This window comes from Sceloporus occidentalis, unplaced genomic scaffold (genome assembly GCF_023333645.1).
Source record: "Sceloporus occidentalis isolate IW3139 unplaced genomic scaffold, rSceOcc1.0.p SCAF_16, whole genome shotgun sequence".
Classification (NCBI taxonomy): domain Eukaryota; kingdom Metazoa; phylum Chordata; class Lepidosauria; order Squamata; family Phrynosomatidae; genus Sceloporus; species Sceloporus occidentalis.
In genome coordinates, this window is record NW_028316996.1 from 12346227 (window position 1) to 12370800 (window position 24574).

The following is a 24574-nucleotide window of genomic DNA, read 5'->3' on the forward strand; positions in this document are numbered from 1 at the left end:
ATGGTTTACCCAAAATACACAAAGGTATTATTCCTCCCCAAATGCGACCAATTGTGTCATCCAGGGGTTCATTGTTAGAAAGACTTTCCTCTTGGCTTGATCAGTTATTGCAACCTTTAGTGCAACGTGTCCCAGGGTTTCTTAGGGACACTAAGGATGTTTTGGCTCAGTTAGCCAATATTAAATGGAAAAAGGGTTGGCACTGGCTTACATGCGATGTAACATCGCTGTATACCAGCATTCCATGGGATGTTGCACTTAGAGCATTAGAATTCCACCTAAAAATTCATAGCAGGTACACACCTGATCTAAGTGAATTTATATTACTAGTCACCCAATTTCTTATGTCTCACAACTTTTTTTCTTTTGAACGAGTGTACTACCTGCAATGTAGTGGTGTTAGTATGGGTGCTAGACATTCCCCTTCATTGGCAAATCTAACGATGTCTTTTTGGGAACATATCTATATTTTTGACGTTCATAACCCTTTTTTAGATTCTATACAGTGGTACGGAAGATACATCGATGATCTCCTATTCATTTGGGAGGGAGATGTGTCTTCCGTACCACTGTTTATCGGTTATATGAATGACAATCCATATAATTTGAAATTCACTCATGAACTCTCTTCTAAGACGGTCTCATTCCTAGATTTAAGCCTTATTGCCAATAATGATCAAGTTATAGATACTGTTACTTATAGAAAACCAACTTCAGGAAATGCATTACTGAGAGCGGATAGTAACCATCCAAAACATACCATACGGGCCATTCCTGTTGGCGAAATGACACGCCTTAAAAGGAACAGTAGCACTGAGTCTAATTTTCAAGCACAAAATGAAGGGTTAATCACTCGACTTAAACAAAGGGGGTATTCTTCTAGACAAATCCAACGAGCAGAGAATATAGTTAGATGCAAAAATCGCTCACAATTATTATTGAACAAAAGTAATAAAAGTACTAAGATAGAAAGTAAACCGGTATTAGCATTAACTTATTCACCATTTTTCAACATTGCTAAGAACATAGTTACTAGGAATCTGTATATATTAAAAGAAGATCCAATTCTTTCTCAGATTTTATCTGCAGGGTGTGCAATTGTTCCCAAACGGGCCCCCACATTAAGAGATGATTTGGCTCCTAGTATGTTAAATAATCAAAATCTCAGTGATAGTATGTGGCTACAACACAACGTTTTTTTCCGCTGTGGTCGTCATCCATGTAAAACATGCAGATATGTTAAGGTTACTAATAAATTTACTAATACTATTGGCACTAGGGAATTTCATATAAAAAAATATTTGAACTGTTGTAGCAGCAATGTAATTTATGTCATTGAGTGTTCCAGCTGCGAAGTTAAATACATAGGATGTACCAAACGACAATTTAAGACTCGCATTCTGGAGCATCTCCATGACATAAATCCCTATTCCATACGATCAAAATCAGGGGCTTCTGCACACTTTTTGGATAAACATGCGGGCTCAAAAAATTCTTTTGTAGCCTATGCTATTGAAAAGGTGACATCTGGTTTTAGAGGAGGTGATTTACATAAAAGATTACAAAATAGAAAAGCTTTTTGGCAGTTTACTCTTGATACCTGTATACCAATGGGACTTAACATTAAACAGGAATTATTGTTACATTATGATTAAGATTTATTTGATACAATTTTGTCTTGGTCAAATCAGGTATTTTTATTCAAAAATTATTTAAGATCATTATGCAAGTGGTAAATATTACCTATATGTTTATGCACCTCCCTGTGATACTAAAGCACTGTGAGCAGGTTAAAAAACACACAATATACATGTAATAGCCTCATTGACATATATACATATTATTTGTGGATCAATAGTGTTTATATATTTGCTGTAGGTTGTGTTGCTGTGCTCACGCTGTTTACATTAGTCTTTTTCATCTTATTGCATCTAATTGTTTTGTAATTGGATTTTAATTGCACATGTGTTGATGACGAGTAATCTCACCACTCCCCCCTTTTTGTTGCCTTACTTAAGGGAAACAAATTCAGTGGTGAGTTATCTGTGATAAAGAGCGGGGTACCGCTTGAAACGCGTCAGATTTGGGGTTTCCTGTGTACTGGATGCACAGGTGTGAACTATGCTTTTTAATCATTAAGTAAAATAAAGCTGGAAGTTTTTTTTTTTCAAATGATGGATCGATCCCTTTGTTTTTTTTATGATTCTCGATCTATACCTGCAATGCTAGGTTTGTATATGTTGATCTCTATGTTTCCGTGTGGTTCTCATTTAATCTATACATACAACGTGGGGTTTGTATGTGTTATTTAAATGTTCTCTTTGTTTCCACATGGTTCTCGTTTGATCTATACACATAATTCAGGGTTTGAATGTGATATTCAGTTGATCACTGTTTCAATGTGGTTCTCATTTGATCTATACACACAATGCAGGGTTTGAATGTGATATTGGGTGGATTTTTTTATTTGTCCTACTTCATGATGTGCTGAAGATATTTGCATATTGTGACCTATAAATGTATTTGGATGGTTGCAATACAGCTAAGAAAAATATTTTGAACAGTTGGGCTATTATAAAATGAATTAGTAGTTAAATGTTTTGCGCACGTTTCCCGCTAAAGAATAATTTTTCACTGTTTACAGACTGTTTAGAAAAAACTTTTGCACATTTTAGCTATTATTTTTCAAGTTTATTTGCCTGTTTATCATCTACTGTGAAAGGGATTTCTGCATTTTAAGTAAACTTGAAAATGGTTAATGTCATAATTTGACCAGTGCTCTTCCAGATGGTACCCAACCCACTACATGATATCATGGGCCACTGTGATATTAAGAACTTTGTTTTCAAACGCATCTAATTTGTCCTTTAAACATACTTTATAAATGATCAAACAAAACGGTTTGGGAGTCCCGCCCATACAAACAAAAATGGGGCGGGACTCTACATATGTGCCGTGTGAGCAATAATGGCACAATGAAATATGGGTCTGGTATTCCGTTCTTTCCAGTGCTGGTTTTTATTCGCAGTCCAGCCCTGCTAATAATGTGACGCTTGAAAAAAGTAAACGATTAAACTCCAAGGGCACATAGTCAAGTAAAAAGTGATAACTGCTCAAACGTGTTTAGGGAGCGAATAGTGTTCTCAAATAAAAATCACCACTCATCTAAGCAGATCAAAGCAAAGTTCTGAGTGGCCAACTGAAATCAAAATAAGAGAACAATTAGGTTCAATTAAGGTAAAGTAGCCATAAAAATATACCCAGGTCACCTTAAGACAAACTAAAACTGATAAAGACAAAGCAACCTTTACATATACATTTACAACAATATACATAATTTTTATGTTGCAACAGTTATGCACATGTGTGAATACTGCTCGCAAATCTTTTGGTTCCATATTTAGCAGATTTATGTAAGACCGGGACAACCTGTATTTAATTTATTTTAAACTTCAAATAGGTGCAATCGCAAGTGTTATTTATTATATAGTATATATGTTGTTGTTAATAAATATTCATTTTGGTGAGAGCTATCTAATTTGAATATGTAACAAATATCAACTGAAGCATTTCTAATTATATACCTGGCAACAATATAAGAGAGTTAAATGAAAAAAAAATATATTTTTTTTTATGTATTGTTAAAAAAACCTTCTTCTTTGAACTTTATAACAATGTTGCAAGCTGTATAATAAAAAAAATTGTTACTTCGATATCTGTTACATATGTTGGCACACATTCCCAAAATCAATTAAGACACTGTGTTAACCATATAAAGGAGGAGTGCTTGAGGAAGCACTCGATCCAGCTTCTGGTAATATCTTATATTATATTTTCAAGATTATAGCCCCCATGTCTCCTGTAATGCTGGCTATATTGAAGGGCAATTTAATCAAGAACATAACTAATATCTTGATACATTTTGAAATTTACCTTTTTCTAGCTTGTTGGATACACCCAGCTGAAGTGCATTTTTTGTAGCAGTATTTTTAATGGCTCAGCCATAGATGATTGACTGGGATGATAGAATATGTAAGGTTTGGTTTATTTTCTCCTCATTTCAATATCCCTGACTTAGCAGATCTTAGTGGCTATAGCCCTGAGAGACAAAACTCTTCATAAGCGGTACAAATGAGGCAATTTTTCTAGAGTTTAAAGCTGACTGCTCAGTGTGAAATCATGTATGTTAATGACCTCATTAAGCTTGATTTTTGTATTCAAGCTTATTTTACTGAACAGTGATAAGTGAACCATTCTCACAACATAATGTTATATACAAATTTCCTTCACTAGATGGTTTGAGTGCCTAATAACCTTTTGTAGTTCTTTTCTAACTAAGCAGTACAACCAACTAATTATAATGGTAAACTATTAACGTATGTCAATCTCAGCACAGACATTTTGTGAAAATATTGTGGATTGATTAATATTTTCAAATCATCACATCAATGTTTTAACACTTTGCACAGTTTAAAGTAGGGTTTTCATTTTATGAAGTGGCTTTAGTTTAAATAATCATGTCAACGTATCTTTTCACACATTTTAAACTTTCTTTTTCTAGAGTGTGATTGGGAACTGTCTGAAATTGACTGAACAATTGATTAGGACTGAGAGTGTATGAGTGACTGGGCATAAGGAAGAAGATTGCAGGGATAGGAGGGCAGTTGGTGTCATGGGGAGATATGGACAAATGAGCAGGACAGCTAGGGGGTTACCTGCTCAGGAAGGCATGAATACAGGGAGACCCAGGAAGGGAGGGAGAAAAGCTTACAGAGGAGAGCAAGGCACACAAGACCCTGTGGAGGAGAAGCCAATGGGACATGGGGAGGGAGGCTCAGGGGAGAGGAGACACACACACACACAACAGAGCCTCCAGTCCATGCAATGGTCCAGCATGCATACCTGCCAGTCACCCAGGGGAAGGATGGTGATGACGATGATGATGATGGTGCCAGAGTGAACCTCAGTTCACCTATAAAGGAAAGTATGTCATTCTGCAAAACATCTCGCATCATGAGGCCATCTTATTCAGAGTGGAAAAGGACAAGGCTGTCACTAAGCAGAAGAGACAGGCATACAAATAAATTGAGGAGGCTGTGAATATTGTCTCCTGTAAGGAGGTCGCAGGAGGCCATTGAGAAGAGTTGAACTGTCTGCAAGCATGTGGTGAAGAAACAATGGCAATAGTGAATACCTCTAAGCAGCATCACATTCATTGGATGGAACAGGACACTAACACAGAACATGAGCCCTGGGGTAACTGGCATCCCAGGGGAGTGGATTGAGGTGATGCATCCACATTAACTGGTAAAAGTTTATTTTCTGAACATCCCTATACCACAGTCAGTGCCTGCAAGAAAGGACTTGTTTTAATGGCTGATTATAACCATAGCCCCCATAGTCTTGTGCTCAAGACAAGGATCACATCACCTCTACAAGAGGTCTATGCTACTTCAAACTGTAACCTCATACACTATACTCCCATCTAGGGATGCCTTTAATATAATTGGACCCTGGGCAAGCATTTGCTTGGGCCTCCCCAGCAACAATCACGCCCTTCACAATCATGTCCTCCACTCCAACAACAACAAACCAACAAAAAAACAAAAGTACTTGCCGCAGTCTACCCATTAAGAGGAGACTGTCAGAGTCAATGTAGCCTTCCCTTCTGCTGGCCCTAATGTGACTCCATGTGAGATGTCCTCACACCCCACACGCAGAGCAGGGGAGGAGCACAATACTGTGCAGACTGCATAGCAAATTAATGGTGTGGTTCCTGTGAATGACCTGAAACGGATGTGCAAGTCATGATCAAGGCTGGCTCTAGGTGTTCAGGCACCCTGTGTGGGCCACCTCCTTTACTGTGCCACACCTCTTTTTCTCCCTCATGTACTTCAGGTATAGATAAAATAAACAACAGATGGAAACACAGCATTACAGGTATAGATTAACTGAATAAGACATACAAACCCTGTATTTGCAGGTGTTAATAAATAACACATGAAACATAGCATTGCAGGTAGAGAACAACTAAATAACACACAAACCCAGCCTTGCAGGTATAGATCAACTGAAAAATCACAAGTAAACTCTGCATTGAAGGCATAAATCAAATAAATAGTGCATGGAAATCCGAGATTGCAGACATAGATCACAGGTCACAAACCCCAAAGGCCAGCCCTAGCACCCAGATTGCATCCACGGGACCTGCCCAGCAACCAGATTGGACACATAGGACTCCCTAGCCATCTTTTCTCCAAATAGCCTACCTGTGCCAGTTTTGTCCCTTACAGCCTCCATGTGCCATCTTTGCCCCCAAACAGCCTCCCTTTGCCATCTTTGCTCTAAACATGTATGTAATATGGATGAATTATTTTCATTTACAATCTGGAATTCCTAGAAAATAGCTTTCAAGGTAATTGATTCTGCAGGCAATAGCCTTTGTTGTAGAGATAGAAAGGAATGCCTCTGGACAGGGATGGGTCATAATGGACATTAAAAGAATTTTAATACGTTAATATATTCATTTGTATGTTTGTTGAATAAATCGTGACACGTTGTACTATGTCATGTGTTGTTGTTCATGTGAAGTTGTATTTAGCTAATTTATTCACTTGAGTGAATGAGGATGACCACAAATTCTGTTTAGGAAACAAAAATTTGTAGTCACAAAACAAATGGACCAAAAACAAAAAGAAAAATGGGCAGTTTTTCAGTTGTTAGATATATATTGTAATAGTATTAGATATACATATAAATTGTATATCTAATTGTATATGTGTGACTATAGTAAGCTACAATATGCATGCTCTTCCAGTGAAGAAAACATACTTAAATGCAGGTGTTATGGGAAAATAAATAATCCCTCTGGATAATTCAAGGTAGAAATGTTACATTTTATCCTAAAATACTGTACGATTCAGTATATCAATCTGGTAAATGGTAGTACTTTTTGTTATGATGCCCATGATATAGAAGTATTAAAGTCCTATACAAGGTTCCAACAAACTGAGAAAAGATAGCATTAAGTCTTACACATTGCATAAAAATATTTCATTGGTAACACATTTCCAAATTGAAAGCTTACTCAAAGCAGATACTAGTTGATGGTTTTCTATAAAAGCCTCAAACATTTCTATAACACCCAAGTGGGTCATTTGTTTATGAAATCCAATAACATAGAACATAAAAGATTATATTCATGTTTTTTTTCCAGCAGAATTGCATGTAACACAAAAATGTTAACAAGCATTTTATTTATAATTTATCTAATTCACATCTTTGCAATCTATAAACTGGACAAATTAATAAATAACCCCAAAGATCAGATGAAAAAATATTATAAAATGGAATAGCATACTAAATACAAAATACAGACCATAATTATTTACATGGGTTTATAAGGACATGTGGATTTTACTTTTTAAAAATCAATAGGCCTGTGCAGGATTAGAATTGGTCACGTTTTTGAAAGGGGAGAACTGGCTAAAGCAAAACCACAGCCATGTTTATACACGATCATCCCTTCTAACAAATGGAGAATATTCAGAGCAGGGCATTATAGAGATTACCTCATACTAAATGAAAGAGTATCTAAATAGTGCTACACACTAGTATTTTTATTGGAGACTTACTTTGTAGTCCTAGTTATAAACTCGGTTTGTATGCTTCCCTAGATCACAAAAGTCTATTATATTTCAAATTAGAGATTTCTAGTCTTAGAGGGCTCAATAAAATGAGAATCAAAATTTTAGTTAAGAATTAAAAGATAGAATAAAAGATGTTTTATTATATTTTATTATACTCCTTGGGACAACTGCTCTATATTGGTTGATGCCAGATGAGCCCCCTGCCGGCAACCAATAGATTTCGGGCCTCGTGCACAAGTTGGCTTTTAACATATATATACTTCTAAATCATATATCCAAATTTTGTTAACATATAATACAAAAAAAAAGTCCAGAATCTCATTTTAAAATGCATATTAAAATGCATTATATATTCAAAGAAAAATATTAAAATAAACTAATAAACTTAAAAATGAAACCAAAGTCAATTAGATCATATTATTGGTATATAATAATAATAATATATACCTGTTTATTTTCAATATTTTTACTTTGTGCATATAATTAAAGAAAAAACTTCTCCTGAAAGGCATATTTGAACAGTTTACCATTCTCTGTAGAGAACCACACAGCTTGCTACCTGTCAGGAATCTGAATTGGCAGATAACATCTGTCCATGCCAATAGATGTTCTAATTGCTGAGCTGTCATTACACATGTCCAGGAGAAGGCCCACAAGAGAATTGGCATGTTGGCTGTATACATTATTGTTGATTCTCCATATGTTATGCTGTAATTTATTGTGCTAACCCCAATATATCAGATCATGTCCCATCAAATGCCCTGTCCGGTAATTATGGATGAGCAACACATTAAAACCACATCTGGAAACCAAGTAGACTGGTTTAAAAAAATAATTCATAAATACATTTATTAATTTAAAAAAACGTTAAGGTCCATGTTTACAATCATCAGCATATAACAGCCAATTATTTCATAGGTCATGCTGGATACAATATGGATACCTGGGATTCCATGTATTTGGTTTGTCCTGCTGTACACACTAATATCAAGGAGTATCGTAGTGCATCGTAGATTTAAAACAGTGAGAAACATAAAACTGTAAGAACAGCACTGAATCACTGCAATTTTATAATTTCAAATATACTGGAAGGCTCAGGTTCCCACTCGTAGTATCCGATTCACTAGAAAAGTCAGCTTTCGTTACTATAGGGGTTCCCCGTAAATTAATTTGACAAAATATTTTACAAGTTGCAGTCTAGTTCATGCAAAACATGTTCTCGTCAAAGAAAAATCTAAAATCATAGCATCTGGAAAAGAACATAAAGAAATTCCAATATACTTTAACTGTACATGCAACCAGCAATAAAAATCTATTTGTCTATTTTCAGGTGAGAATTCTTCTAATGCTGCAAAAACAGATATGAACAAAGTAAAACTAACAAAGCTTTTCTGTAAGAATATTGGAGCTACCATGTTTGGTAGAGACTTGCAGTCCAAGTTAAGTACAGCAATAAAGAGCATTGTTCCCTCAGATGCAGCCAATGAAGTGGTATATGACAGCCAAATTGTCTGTAAGTACGCTGTACATCATTTACTACAAACACAACCTTCTCCTCTTCAAATTTAAAATGTTATTTTTGATAGATAGCATTAAAAGAGAATAAATCATTTGTTGAGCAATAAAAAAAGAAGACGGGTACATTACAGACTTCATATAAAACTCTATGAGATGTTGTCGCCGTAAACCACTGTTCATAAATGTTCTCCCTTCAGATTCCGTATAAATATAAGAGCCTTTGTTTTGTCTACAACATCTGGTCATTTATAGAAGGTCGGTAGTACCTGTTACATAATTCCAGTAAAGTAATGATGCTGTCACGTGCTAATTAGACTTCGGCGCCAGCCAAGTCTTCGTGTTCGTCTTCGTGTTCGTCTTCGTGTTCGTCTTCGTCTTCGTGTTCGTGTTCGGGGGAAAAAAATCTTCGGATTCTATGAATATCCGCCCGTTCCTGTGTTCGATTTGGGCAAATATATTAATATACTTTCTGCATATTCATTTTTTTCTTTCTTTTCTGATGGTTTTCTAGCAAGGGATAACACTGTACCAGTTAGTAGCAGCTTTGGCTCTAGGATTTTAAAGGCTCGTAAGAGTGACTCTATTGGTCGCCGACAAGGGGCTAGTCTGGCATCAAACTATAAAGGGCAGCTGTTGTAATGTTACTGGTAATTGAGAATTCTCCCTTTTTGTAACATTTCTACAAAATCTCCAGATAAATATGATGTGACTTAATGATCTACAATTCTCCACTGGCACTTTTAAGGCGTGGGTCCATAAAACATTTAGTATTTAACTATTTACCTACATACATGCAATATGTAGTTTTATTTGAGACATTTTTTATCCCACTTAAAAAAGCTCACATTCTTTTCCATGGTTTCTTGTATGAAAATTATTCCCAAACCTTTCAATTTGTTGCAAATTGGGGAGAGTGGTCAGGAGAGCAGTGGGTTCACCTTTTTACATAATGATGAATCAACCCCAGTGAACCTCTGTTGCAGAAGAGTATAACGCATAGTTAAATCAATGAGATTTATTTAGTTTCTTCTCATTGAATTAGGTATAATTCCGAGCCTGTACAGTCCTTCTTGCTGGAAACCTGCCAATGTTCGCCCTTCATAATGAATACTAAAGTAAGGAAGTTGAAACCTCTTTGTTTCAGAATTCAGCCTTTGCTTTTAACAAAGGCTCCAATGATTGTAACTGTAAACATAAAGTTAAATATTAGCCACCATCTTAAATATTGTGTGTTAAATGTTCACAATGTTTGGTCTATTCACCAACAGGGGAGTTTGTAGGGATGTTTTATCTACATGATATCACTATCTATTATGAAGGGCAAACCCATGTTATCTTCTCCTTCAATAAGCAAGATCAGACTCTCTGTAATACATAGGTAATGTGGAAGATTTGTTAAAAGCTTTGATAATATATTCTTAATAATAATAATAATAATGATATATATGTCATTAAGATCAGTGCCAGTTCCAAAAGGGCCTGCTTTTCCACCAAGAAACCCTGATGGGACCCAATGGCCTGTGTTATGCCCCAGGTTTCATATACTACATGTCTCAGTTTTTATGCAAACATAAACCCAATATTCTCTATATTGTTCTTCTTTATTAACAACTACTATATTTTATCGAGTCACTTTTAAAATATTTCTGTTTACATAAAATTTTTCCCTAACTACAATACTTCACAGGTCCTGAGGTGAATAACGGTTTTATTTGTACTAAATAGATACATATGGAATGTTCTAAATAATAAATTTAGCAAATTGTCAGACCCGGCGGGGACCACCTACCTCACTGCGGGGTCCGTCGCCCCAGTCCGCGATCCCCGTCGGCCGGCCTCCTCGCGACGTGGCCGCACGGTCCCAGGACCGGGCGCCACGCAGAGTCTCGGGTCCCGCGTCACGGGAACCGTCAGGCAGGAGTTCTACTCCTGCCCGCGGACCTCCCGATCATGGCGCAGCACTGCCTCGTGGCAGGCCGCACTCCCGGCCTCGCGCTCTGCGTGCACGGAGTGCCACGCACGCGCCGCGCTCTCGAAGAGGAGGGGGCGGGGTTTAGCCCTGTTGATGCAACCTCCCTCTCCAACAGCCACCAGAGGGAGGGGGAGGAGGTAGACACTGCTCTGTCTCCCTCCACTCAGGTGTAGCAGCAGGGAGGGGAACAGGCACTTAGTGTGGGAGGGGATCAGGTGCTAGGGGGTGGATATCTCATTACCTGCCCCTATATAATCCCCACAGACCTCCACACCAGTGCTTCTTTGTTAAGCTTCAGTGTTGCGTATAACCTCTCTCTATTACTTGAATCCCTGGTATCCTGACTTTTTGGCTTTCGTCCCACGTTTATGCTGTCTGCTGCCTGCCTTGACCTTTGGACCGTGACCCCAACTATTCTCTTGGATTTGCCCTCTTTGTACTGCGTTGCTGGACTTTGTGTAGTGGTGCCTGCGCCACGCTCCGCACCCCCCCACCTGACACAAGTACTGCACATATAAAGGGAGACAAGTGATCTTAGAAACAAAAAAAACCTTTATGTAAGTCATATTGAATCCTCTAGGCAAACATAATGTGGAATATATTATTTTTGTGTTATGGTTTGGACATGCAATACTGCATGGACTGTCCAATACCAATTTTCATGTTACAAATGTAAAGATCATAGTTTACTGAAGGAAAAGAAAGTCTCATGAATATGAACTGGCACTGTGAATTAGGATATTTAATTTGATTAACATGATAATAAAATGTTTTCCCAATCACATGTTAAACGCTTTATATATTGCATTAAGGTTTTGTTATTTGCAATACTTAACCTTCGGTTTTAAATTTAGTAATCCTTACATGTAAAATTATATATTAAATAAATATTGACATTATCTGTATATCATGTTTAAATTGATGCTGATGTTAACTTAAATAAATTGTGTTATTTAGTCAATAAGTGATGGTCATTGGGTCAAACCAAATTGCTATTCCATGGCCATTCAAGTCACAAGGATAGATATTTAGATAGATACTGTAGATTGGACTCTTTATTTAAAATTAAGTAAAAATAAAAGTAAAAATAGAAAGAATTTAACTTTTTAAAGAATTTGCATTCTGAAAAGATTAACTAAATCTCTTACAATAAATATTGCCCATGAAGAGCTAAAAGCCTCTTGAATATGCAATAAAGATACCTAGTGACCTTACTTTTTATTTTGCTGCGCCAGGTGAATTTCTTTGCCGTAATAAATTTCATACAATTTAATTTTCCATACCGACAGGCATAAAGGAAGAAAGAAATCCAGTCTCGTTCACAGAATGTTGCCCTTGAAAAAGGAACTTTCAGTTCATAATTCAGACCCTGCACTTTTATATTTTGCTAGTACATTTCTGGACTTGCACAACTCAGAAAGTAAAGTAATATTTCAATATCAAATGATATAATATTATATAGCAACGCATAAAAATGGCACTTTTGCCAGTCAAACAAGATGTTTCTTTTGATAACAGTACACGAGATAAAGTTCACGCTATGGAAGAAAGCAAAGTGTGCTAATATAGCAGTATTTACCCTTTACTTCCAGGCACCGAGGGTGAGTGAACATGTAAATATGTGGCACAAGGCATATCAATCATCTCTTTTCGTCAGGGAATAGGACAAGCAGTACTCCTTGGCAGACATATGTCTCCACAATTTGTTGCCCTTCCCCAATTCAAGCTGGTAAACAAGTTAATACATGTCTAATATAACCTTGTGGAATGAATATTCTAGAACTGAAAAAAGTTCAATGCGTAACATGCTCGTTTGCTTATAGTCAATATTAGTAGAGTTTGACTATAGTCAGAGCTTCGTTTTGTAGGACTAATGTCATTCAAAGAATGGTATATTTTTTGATTATTTTTCACATGTTGATCATTGTGGGTGGTTTCTATCAGTATCAACCAAGTTATTCCATGTCAATTTCTACATTATCTTAAAGGTAATTATTGGAAGCACAGTAGTGTTTTCAATCCTTGATTTTGAACTGAGGCTCATAATTTCAGCTGCCAAATTCTCTTCAAACCCTGCAAAATGTATGCAACTTCATTGGGTAGTTTCTGAGAACCAAACTACAGAAAAATAAATTCCCCCCATATGATGAAAAAAACATTTCCATTATGTGAACAAGCTTTTACCCCATTTATAATGTTGGCTGCAGATGTGTACATGTTCAGACCTATCATTGCTTTGGTACTGCACAAGTTATTGACCTAGTGCAAAATAGATAAAAAAAATTAGCATGATGCCCCTACACATTGAATAACCAGACAAACTACACGGGGGCCTCCAAAGGCCCTCTATCAATTTTTCCCATGTAGGTTGCTGAGCTGCCAGTGTCTCTAGTGTTGTAAAGTAGAATTCTACATATTAAACTTTAGTTAGGGTTAATACTGGATGATGCTTTGCATGAGTTGGCATCAGACAGGGATGTGCATTTAGTGTGAAAAGTTAGTGTTGCAAGATAATGTATGCTGGTGCTAGGTAAAGGTACTGGTGCTCGATCTTTCATGTTACTAGTGATGCCACTGACTACTGCAGAATCCCCCCATACAAGTGCAGATGATGGCTGGAGTTTCATTTAAAGGTTAGTATTAAACAAATAAACAAAGCAAAAAGAAACAAAAAAACATACCTTTAAAAACATGATGAGGGCAATAAAGCAGATACTGTATGTTACAAGTAGTGTGTGTATATATATATATATATATATATATATACTGTATGTATCCCTTCCATTATTATCCCATCCATTCTGATACAATATCAGAAGGTTTCTTGGAGCCTGAAACAAAACATTGAGATGGGGTCCCCATCTAACAGTACAGGCATATACTCGAACTTCCCAGGCTACATGGAGTAATTCCTTCTTCAGGGGCAGTGGCGGAACTACCGGGGTCGCAGGGGTCGCGACCGGGCCCCGGCGGCAGGGGGGCCCAAGCCAAGGGGCCGCCCGAAATCTTTTTTCCGTTTTTGTTTTTTTTAAAATAAGGCAGGGGCGTCCAACAGGCGGCCCGCGAGACTTCGAGGTGCGGCCCGTGTAAGATCGGCAGCCAGGGCAACCGATCTTACGCGAGCCGCACCTCAAGCCCTGCTACTTACTTGTGGGAGGGTCTTCTGGACTGCACAGAGGAAGCGGAGTTCACGTGACATCCTACTTCCTCTGTGCTTTAGCAGAGAAGGCAGAGGGAGGCCGCGCCCCCTGCTGAAGTCTGTGAGCGGCATCGAGGGAGTTGCAGTGCAGGTAAGGGGGTGGGGAGGGTGTTTGAATGAGTGTGTGTGATTGAGGGAATGAATCTGTGAATGAATGATTATATGAATAAATGAGTGTGTGTGTGTGTGATAGCATGGATGTGTAAGTGCTGGAACCTAGGCATGATGGGACTGTGATTGCTGTTAGCAATCACACTCCTATCATGCCAAGTCAGCCAGTACATGCTGAGGTTTCAGCCAGCTGCCCCCCTTGTGTAGTGATGCTTCCAGCAGTATGGGGACTGCACTTACAGCCACCCTGTACCAGCATTTACTGGCTGACTTGGCATGATAGGAGTGTGATTGCTAACAGCAATCACAGTCCCATAATGCCTAGGTTCCAGCATTTACTGGATGGATGTGTAAGTGCTGGAACCTAGGCATGATGGGACTGATTGCTGTTAGCAATCACACTCCTATCATGCCAAGTCAGCCAGTACATGCTGAAACCTGGCTAGCTGCCCCCCTTGTGTATTGATGCTGCCAGCAGTATGGGGTCTGCACATCACTTACAGCCACCCTGTACCAGCGTGTATTGGCTGACTTGGCATGATAGGAGTGTGATTGCTAACAGCAATCACAGTCCCATCATGCCTAGGTTCCAGCATTTACTGGATGGATGTGTAAGTACTGGAACCTAGGCATGATGGGACTGTGACTACTGTTAGCAATCACACTCCTATCATGCCAAGTCATATTGCTAATTTTGTCCAATTGTGTGTTACCAACTTTTATTAAACATGTGAGTTTCTATTATTATTTTTAAAGGCGGGGGTCATTTTCGGTTTTGGCTAAGTGAACCCTGAATGTTTTGGTCCAGAATTTTCATTTTAGTTCATCCCTAGAATAAATCGAGGGAATCCTGAATTTGTAGTCGCAAAACTTTCAAGGCCCAGAAATCAGTGAGAGGAAGAGTAAAGGTTTTGTGTCATTTTACTTTATTTTAATCTGAATATTTTATTAACCCCTTAACGACAATTGCCGGTCCTGGCACGACACGGAAAAGCATGTGCTTTACGACAATTGACGTGCCAGGACCGGCACGTCTTTAAACGGGTGCAGAAAGCGATCTGTTTTCGCTTTCTGCACCCAAAAAACGTTGCTGAATGCCTCGACCTCGAGGCATTCAGCAACGCCGCGATCGGAACGAAGGGGCCATCTCTGGCCCCTCCACGGGGCGTCAACATCCGCCATACTTTGTATGGCGGCGGACGCCCGTTTTAAAAGCGTTTAGGAGGCGATCGACGATCGCCTCCTAAACTTAAATGGTGTCGCTGGAATGCCTCGATCAGGAGGCATCCAGCGACACCAAACACTTACCTTTCGATGGGCTGTGACCGCTCCGGAGAGCGGTCACAGCCGCAGCTGCCGTTGATCTTCGCCATCAAGCAAGATGGCCGCTGCCCTATAACAGGAACCAACAAATTTTAAAAGTTCGCTAGATGGTCCAGACCATCTAGAGAACTTTGGCTCCACTTGCAGGTTGAATACAGGTACTGCATTCACCATGCAAGTCAATGGAACCCAGCTTTCTAATCACAGTGTGATTAGTAAAAATAAATTAAAAAATAAAATAAAATTAATAATAATTAGAAAAAAAATAGTAAAAAACTAGTAAAATGTAAAAATCATTTCCCACTGATGTCACTATCAGGGGAACCTCCAAGTTGAAAAAAAATGTTAAAATTTTTTTTTTAAAAAGACAAAAAAAATATATATATATATAAAAAATATATTTTTGTGAGCAAGTCCTAAAATTAGCATATTAGCTTAAAACAATTCTGGCATGGAAAGAGTTAAAATACTGGCATATTAAATGCCCGTGGGGTGTCTACTTTTAAAAAAGGTATGATTTGATGGGGTAAATTGAATTGGCCAGGTTCAACAACGTCCCAATTAATACCGGGGGAAGGATGGCCACACATCTAATTTCCAATTAGAAAAATGCACACGTACCAAATGTGGCCTTTTAGTTCCCACAAAAATGACAAACCCATGCATGTGGGATATCACTGCACTCAGGAGATGTTGCTGAACACATTATGGGGTGTCGTGTGACAGCGGCATATACCAGGAGCTGTAAATTCATACATAAAGTAGGTGTGTGTGGAAAAAATACACACACAAAAATACTACTGCAAACTTTGAAAACATGCTGGTGGTAAAATGTGTGCATGCAAAGAGTTAAAATACCAGCATTTAAAATACCCTGTGGTGTCTAGTTTTGAAAAATATATGGTTTTGTTGGGCACACTGAAATGGCCCGGCTCAAAGATGTACCAAATAGGGCATGGGCAGTGGATCCCCAAATGCCAAAGTTCAACATTGAAAAATGCGCATGCCCCAAATGTGGCCCTTTTGCCCCCAAACGGCCAGGCAAAATCATTCATGTGAGGTATCGCTGTACTCAGGAGATGTTGCTGAACACATATTGGGGTGTTTTGTGATAGTGACATATACGAGAACTTTTTAATTCATACCTGAAGTAAAATGTGTGTGGAAAACCAAATGCAAAAAAATGACTACCACAAAGTTTGACAAAGACTGGTGGTAGATATGGTGCATGGAAAGAGTTAAAATACTAGCATTTGAAATACCCTGGGGTGTCTAGTTTTCAAAAATATATGGGTTTATTGGGCACACTGAAATGGCCCGACTCAAAGATGTACCAAATAGGGCATAGGCAGTGGATCCCCAAATGCCAAAGTTCAACATTGAAAAATGCGCATGCCCCAAATGTGGCCCTTTTGCCCCCAAACAGCCAGGCAAAATCATTCATGTGAGGTATCGCTGTACTCAGGAGATGTTGCTGAACACATATTGGGGTGTTTTGTGATAGTGACATAAACGAGAACCTTTTAATTCATACCTGAAGTAAAATGTGTGTGACAAAACAAATGCAAAAAAATGACTACCACAAAGTTTGACAAAAACTGGTGGTAGATATGGTGCATGGAAATAGTTAAAATACTAGCATTTGGAATACCCTGGGCTGTCTAGTTTTCAAAAATATATGATTTGATGGGGTAAATTGCATTGGCCGGGTTCAAAGATACCCGAAATGGCACATGGGGGGAAGAATTACCAGATTTGGAAAAAATGGCTTTGAAATAGCAAAACGCTACCTGTACTTATTGCCCCATAATGGGTAGAAAAAAGCAAAAAAACATAAAAACATTGGGTATTTCTAAACTCAGGACAAATAGTAGAATCCATTTAGCAGGTTTTTTCATTACCTTTTATAGATGAGTAAAAGATTTTTCAACTAAAAGTTAGAAACAGTCATTTTTTTCTAAATTTTTCACCATATTTTATACTTTTTTTAGTAGTAAATAATATGATACAATCAAAACAATGTCATCTAAAGAAAGCCCTTCTTGTCCTGAAAAAAACAATATCTAATGTGTGTGGGTTCAGTAAACGGGAAAGAAGAAAATTACAGCTAAACACAAGCAGCGCAGAAATGTTAAAAAGGCCATTGTCACGAAGGGTACAAAAAGTAAAATCAGCCTTTGTCACGAAGGGGTTAAAGGCCATATTTTTTGTCACAGTGAAAAATGAGTGCGGCCCGCGCACGTATACAATTCTGATGAAGTGGCCCACTGCAGAAAAAACTTGGACACCCCTAGATTATGCCCTTTGTACATGCGCCCCTTTTTCTTTGATTTTTTTACAGATATGATTCAATATGTAAATTGAATTTGTTGAATTTGTTGAAAAAAAATTGTTGGGTAAAAATCATGTTTTTTTGGGGGGGGTGAGGGGGTGGGGGGCCCTTAACAGATTCTCGCACCCGGGCCCTGAGGCGTCTAGTTACGCCCCTGTTCAGGGGGCCATGCTAATTGCACACAGAGGTTAGGTTAGGTTAGGTTCACATAAGGGCAGGGTTAGTCCCAGTTAGTTTTTGGTGGATGGGAAGAGGGCAGACCCTAGATGGAGAATGAGGGTAACCAAATGCCACTCCTCTGCCTGGAGGCTTAAACAGCTGACCCAGAGTCCCAGGGACAAAGCACTTCATCCTTAGACTCTGGGTGAAACCCAGAAGCTTCTCAGGTAGGAGTGTAGGTGGCACTATACATACATTAGTGGCAGCAGCTGCTAGAGGGGCTCCTGACCAAGTGGGAGGCCTTAAGCAGCCCCTTAATCTACTTATATGATAGCACCACTGCACACATACATACCCCTTAACACTCTCTCTCTCTCTCTCTCTCTCTCTCTCTATCTATCTATATACATACATACAATCCCTGGCACATACTGGTAAACACACTATTCCTCCCTTACACACAATGTTTTTGTTACTTTCACACTCTTCTGTTTGAAAACAATGTCTGAATCTTGCTGCTAGCAGGCATCATTCCATTGGCGTCCAATTCTTACCGTTACTGAAAGATGACTTGCTAGTGGTGGTAGATGCAAGGCCACTTGTAGTGGTGGTTGCTAAATAACTAGCATGTGGGACTTACTCCCAGATTTCAACTAAATCAGTTACATTAATTAAGTTTAAAAAAGGTCATATAGTCCATCAAGTTCCACCATTCAAGAAACCCATATTAGTTGATCAAGAAGAAGGCAAAAAACTGTCTCTCAAATTATGTGGTATCCGTTATTCAAGGGATGGCCTAAAAGCACCTGACATGGTGCTGTTTATATTCAGCGCAATTGGTCGCTAGGAAAATTTGAGAAGCGCTCGATTGCTGGCATCATAAATACTTTGTGTGTCTGGTACTATTGTGCACCACTGTGGATATATTAAATTACACCACAAATTATACCTGCCCAAAATATTCTCCTGTTAGCACTATTATGGAGTACCTTTCGCAATAGACATCAATGTGTGCATATCGTTCAGCCTGCACAACAAAGTGTGAAAGCCCAAGACATTGCTTTTTCTAGGACACGAGTCTCTAAATCAGGAGCAACGTGCTGCTGTTGCCAGATCTCCCAACAAAACATTATTTCTTTATCAAGACTGCCAAATGAACAGTCTCGAGTGAACTTGATGATCTTTGGTTGATTATGTTATATGTTTTATTAACATTATTATTATTATTATTATCCTTTATTTATATAGCGCCAACAGTTTACGCAGCGCTTAATACAATACATAAATTCAAGGGATATGACAAGACAAGAATTGACAGACTAAGACAAACCGATACATTTGGTGGAGAGAGCCCTGCTCGAAAGCTTACAATCTAGAGGGAAATGGGGTGACAAACATAAGGCATAGAGAATGGGTGAGAGGTATTGTGGTGGTTGTATCGATGACAAGGAAGTTCTAGCAGCTAAGATGGTATGCTTCTCTGAAGAAGTGGGTTTTTAGATATTTCTAGAATGTTGGGAGGGAGGGAGGGAGAATGCTGAAGGTTCCTTGGGAGTAGATTCCAGAGATATGGGGCAGCTCGAGTGAAATCTTGTAGATGGGAAAAGGAAGAGGTGATGAGTGAGGAGGAGAGCCTTAGCCCATGGGAGGAACGTAGGGATCGAGTAGGAGAGTATTTGCTAATGAGGTCAGAAATGTACGGAGGAGCAGTATTAAGGATGGCCTTATATGTCAGTACCAGAATCTTAAATTTAATTCTAAAGGTAATTGGGAGCCAGTGGAGGGTTTCACAGAGGGGGGAAGCAGAAGAGGAGCGACGTGCAAGGAAGATGAGCCTAGCAGCGGCATTTAGGATAGACTGTAGAGGAGAGAGTCGAGACAGTGGAGTGCCAACCAGAAGAGTGTTGCAGTAGTCAAGACGGGAAATGATAAGGGAATGAACCAAGGTTTTTGTTGATTCTTGGGTGAGGAATGGGCGGATACGAGAGATGTCTTTTAGGTGCAAGCGGCAGGATCTGGCGAGGGACTGAATGTGAGGGATGAAGGAGAGGTTTGAGTCAAGGATGACCCCAAGGCATCGGGACTGGTTAGTAGGAGAGATAGTCGTGTTGTTAATGGTGATAGAGAATTCAGGTAGTGGAGTGGAGATGGAGGGAGGGAAGATAATGAGTTCAGTTTTAGAAAGATTAAGTTTCAGGTAGTGTTGTGACATCCATGAAGAAATAGCAGACAAGCAATTGGTAATACGGGACAGGAGAGATGGAGAGAGATCAGGAGAAGACAGGTAGATTTGGGTATCATCTGCATATAGGTGATACTGGAGGCCATATGAGTTGATTAGTTTGCCAAGAGAGGAAGTATAAAGAGAGAACAGCAGAGGGCCAAGGACTGAACCTTGGGGGACACCAACCGAAAGTGGAAGGGGTGATGATGTCTTGCCAGAGAAGTTGACAGAGAAGGAACGGTTAGACAGATATGAGGAGATCCAGGAGAGTGCTGTATCTCGAATGCCTATAGAAGCAAGTGAGTCTAGAAGAAGGTGGTGATCAACAGTATCGAAAGCAGCAGAGAGATCCAGTAGAATTAGAATAGCGTAGTGACCTTTTGCTTTGGCAGAGGGTCAAGGAGGGAATTAGAGGAGAGGAAGTTAATGAGGCGATTGTACACAATCCGTTCAAGCAGCTTAGAGGTAAAAGGAAGCAGAGAGATAGGGCGGTAGTTAGTCAAACAGACGGGATCTGAGGAAGGATTCTTTAGAATTGGTGTGATTAGCGCATGCTTGAAGGCAGATGGTACAGTTCCAGATGATAGAGAAAGATTAAATAGGTGGGTAAGTGATGGACCAAGGGATGGATATAGAGACTTTATGAGGTGTGAAGGGATGGGGTCGAGGGGACAGGTTGTTGGGTGAGAGGAAGAAAGAAGAGTGGCTCTCTTCTTCGGTTGTAGGGGAAAAGGCAGTTAGTATAGTAGGAGTGGAGAGAGTGGTGTAGGAGGGAGTTGTAAGGAAGAGAGGTCTTTTCTAATAGTCTCGATCTTCTCTTTGAAGTGGGTAGCAAGATCTTGGGCAGTGAGAGAGGTTTGTGGTGTGGGTGTGGAGGGACAGAGAAGGGAGTTGAAAGTAGAAAAAAAGCGTCGTGGGTTGGAAGAAAGAGAGGATATGCGAGTGGAGAAGTAGAGCTGTTTGGTGAGAGAGAGGGCAGAGTTGTAGGTGTGGAGCATGAATTTATAGTGAGTAAAGTCTTCGCTGGATTTGGATTTTCTGAAGTAACGCTCAGCCGTGCGGCAGCACTTCTGAAGAAACCGTGTGGTTTTAGTATGCCATGGTTGGCGTTTAAATTGTCGGGGGTAACTTGTAGTGATTGGAGCTATGGTGTCGAGGGATGAAGCAAGTGTGTTGTTATAAAAAGAGGCTGCTGTGTCTGGGCAGGAAAGGGTTAACATGGAAGGTGAGAGGGGTTCAAGTGAGGCTGACAGTTGGGTAATGGTATTGTCTGGTAATGGCCTACAAGTATGAGGTGAGCGCTGTAAGTTTGTCTTGTTAGGGGTTAGCACTGGAGAAAAGGATAGAAGGTGGTGGTCAGACAGAGGGAACGGGTAGATGGAGAAGTCTGAAAGTCACCCAGAATAAGACAGTTGTGGGCACAGGTCAATGATAACATTTACAAATGTAGTGTAAGACACACACACATGTATGTTGGCTGTGTGAAGAAAAAATAAAAGTTAAGTGGTTGCCTACATGGAAGCTTTGCCCTGAACACAGTATACACAGACTTAGCAAGTTTCATACAAGAAGAAAAAACATTCATAATGCAGAAGAATTTAAAAAGAAAAAGGAAAAAAGACAGTTTGTATGGATGAGTATGTATGATTGATTGAGTGAATGAATGAGTACTGGTGAATGGATATGTGTGAATAAGCGAATGAATGAGTATTTGTGAATCAGTATCTGTAAATGAATATTTGTGAAGGTGTATTTGTGAAGGTGTATCTGGGAATGAGTAAATGACTCAGTATGTGTGTGTGTTCGATAAGATGGATGTGTAAGTCGGGGCAAAAATGGCACAGGCAGAATGTTTGGCACATAGATGGCACAGGCAGGCTGGTTGGGGGCAAGCTTGGCACATGGAGGCTGTTTGGCCTCCAATCTGCTAGGGTGCAAGGCAGGTCCTGTGGATGTGACTAGTCGAAGAATACATCACAGAATTTAGACGTCTGGCTCTGGAGACCAACTGGAATGAACCTGCTCTCCATGACCAATTCTGCTGGGGTCTGTCAGAAGCAATTAAGGATGAGCTCGCTCGTACTTCCATTCCCCCAACTTTAGAGGACTTTATACGTCTGGTCACACAGATCGACAGGAGGCTACGAGAGAGAGGCTGAACGTCAAGCTACCAGTTCTCCTTGGCTGCCTGGACCTGCTCACTTCGGGGTTCCCGCTCCACTCCCCCCAGAGGAGCCCATGCAGATTGGCATTGTTCGTGGTCCCCTCTCACCTGCTGAGAAAGAGCGTCGCTGAGCCCTGAATCTATGCATGTATTGTGGCAGACCAGGACACACTTACAAGGACTGTAGAACTCGTACCCGCTCCTCTAAGGGTAAGAGCTCTTTTACCTTATTACACATTAACTCTGGAAGACGACCCTACCTTTCGCCTCACCTATCTATCCCTGTCTCTTTACAGTGGAATGAGGGAGCAGCCTGCCTTCCAGCCATGGTGGACTCAGGAGCCAGCGGGAACTTTATGGATGAAGAAACTATTAATACTTTACGGTTCCTACTCGTCTCAAGAAAAGTCCTATTGCCATCCAACTTGTGGACGGAAGTCCTTTGAAGACTGACCCTATAGTCAGAGAGACCATTCCTCTGACTGCCAAACGCGGGGATGGCCATATAGAGACAATACAGTTCGATTTGGTTCCTTCGCCTGTATCCCCTATTATTCTAGGCTTGCCATGGCTCAGGAGACACAAACCTCCCATTAATTGGGAAACAGGAGTGCTTCATTTTACATCCTCGCATTGCAAGAACCAGTGCCTGTTGACCCAAACCATTTGCCTCACACAAACCACTACTCCTCCAGAAGTATCCCTTCCCTACCGACAATTCAAGGACGTCTTTGAAAAGAAAAGTGCTGAGAAGTTACCCCCTTCCAGACCATATGACTGTCCGATCAATCTCCTACCCGGCTCTGCCATTCCTTTTGGGTGCATTTACCCACCCTTCGAACCAGAACTCGCTACCTTAAAAGAATATGTAGAAGAAAACCTGGCCAAGGGTTTCATCTGACCTTCTACTTCCCCTGCTGGAGCCGGAATTTTCTTCGTGCACAAAAAAGACGGAGGATTGCGCCCCTGCATCGATTATCGGGAGCTATTGGAACACGTACGCTCCGCCAAAATCTTCACGAAACTTGACTTGCGCGGAGCTTACAATCTAGTAAGAATACATAAGGACGACGAATGGAAGACAGCCTTTCGGTGTCGGTACGGACATTTTGAGTATCTTGTAATGCCCTTCGGGTTATGCAACGCTCCTGCCACCTTCCAGCATTTCGTGAATGATATCTTTCATGATGTACTAGACCACTTCGTCATCATTTATTTAGATGACATTTTGGTGTTCTCCCCATCATTGGACAAACACAGAGAACATGTGTGTCAAGTGCTGACCCGTCTGCATGAGAATGGCCTCTACGTCAAGCTGGAGAAGTGCATATTTGAGACACAGACCATTGAATTCCTGGGATACATACTGTCTCCTACAAGTATCGAGATGGATCCCAGAAAGGTCACCACAATCCTCAACTGGCCACCTCCGGTGGATCGTAAAGGAGTGCAACGATTTGTGGGTTTCGCTAACTTCTACCGTAAATTCATACGCAACTTCTCCCAGATCATTCAACCTATCACTGATCTCACCTCCAAAAAGACAGTGTTCTGCTGGAATGAGGCGGCCAAGAAGGCCTTTGAATACCTCAAAAATAAGTTTGCATCAGCTCCCATCCTTCGTCTACCGATCCCACAGAAACCCTACATGCTCGAGGTTGACGCATCCGATACAGCAGTTGGTGCCATTCTCTCCCAGAGACAGGATTCAGATGATCAGCTTCACCCCGTGGCCTTTTTCTCTAGAACACTCACGTCGACTGAGAGAAATTACTGCGTAGGTGAACGAGAGCTATTGGCCATCAAGCTTGCACTGGAGGAATGGCGACATCTCCTCGAGGGCGCTCTGCATCCCATCACCATCTTCACGGATCACAAGAACCTTGGGTACCTACTCTCTGCGAGACATCTGCAACCTCGATT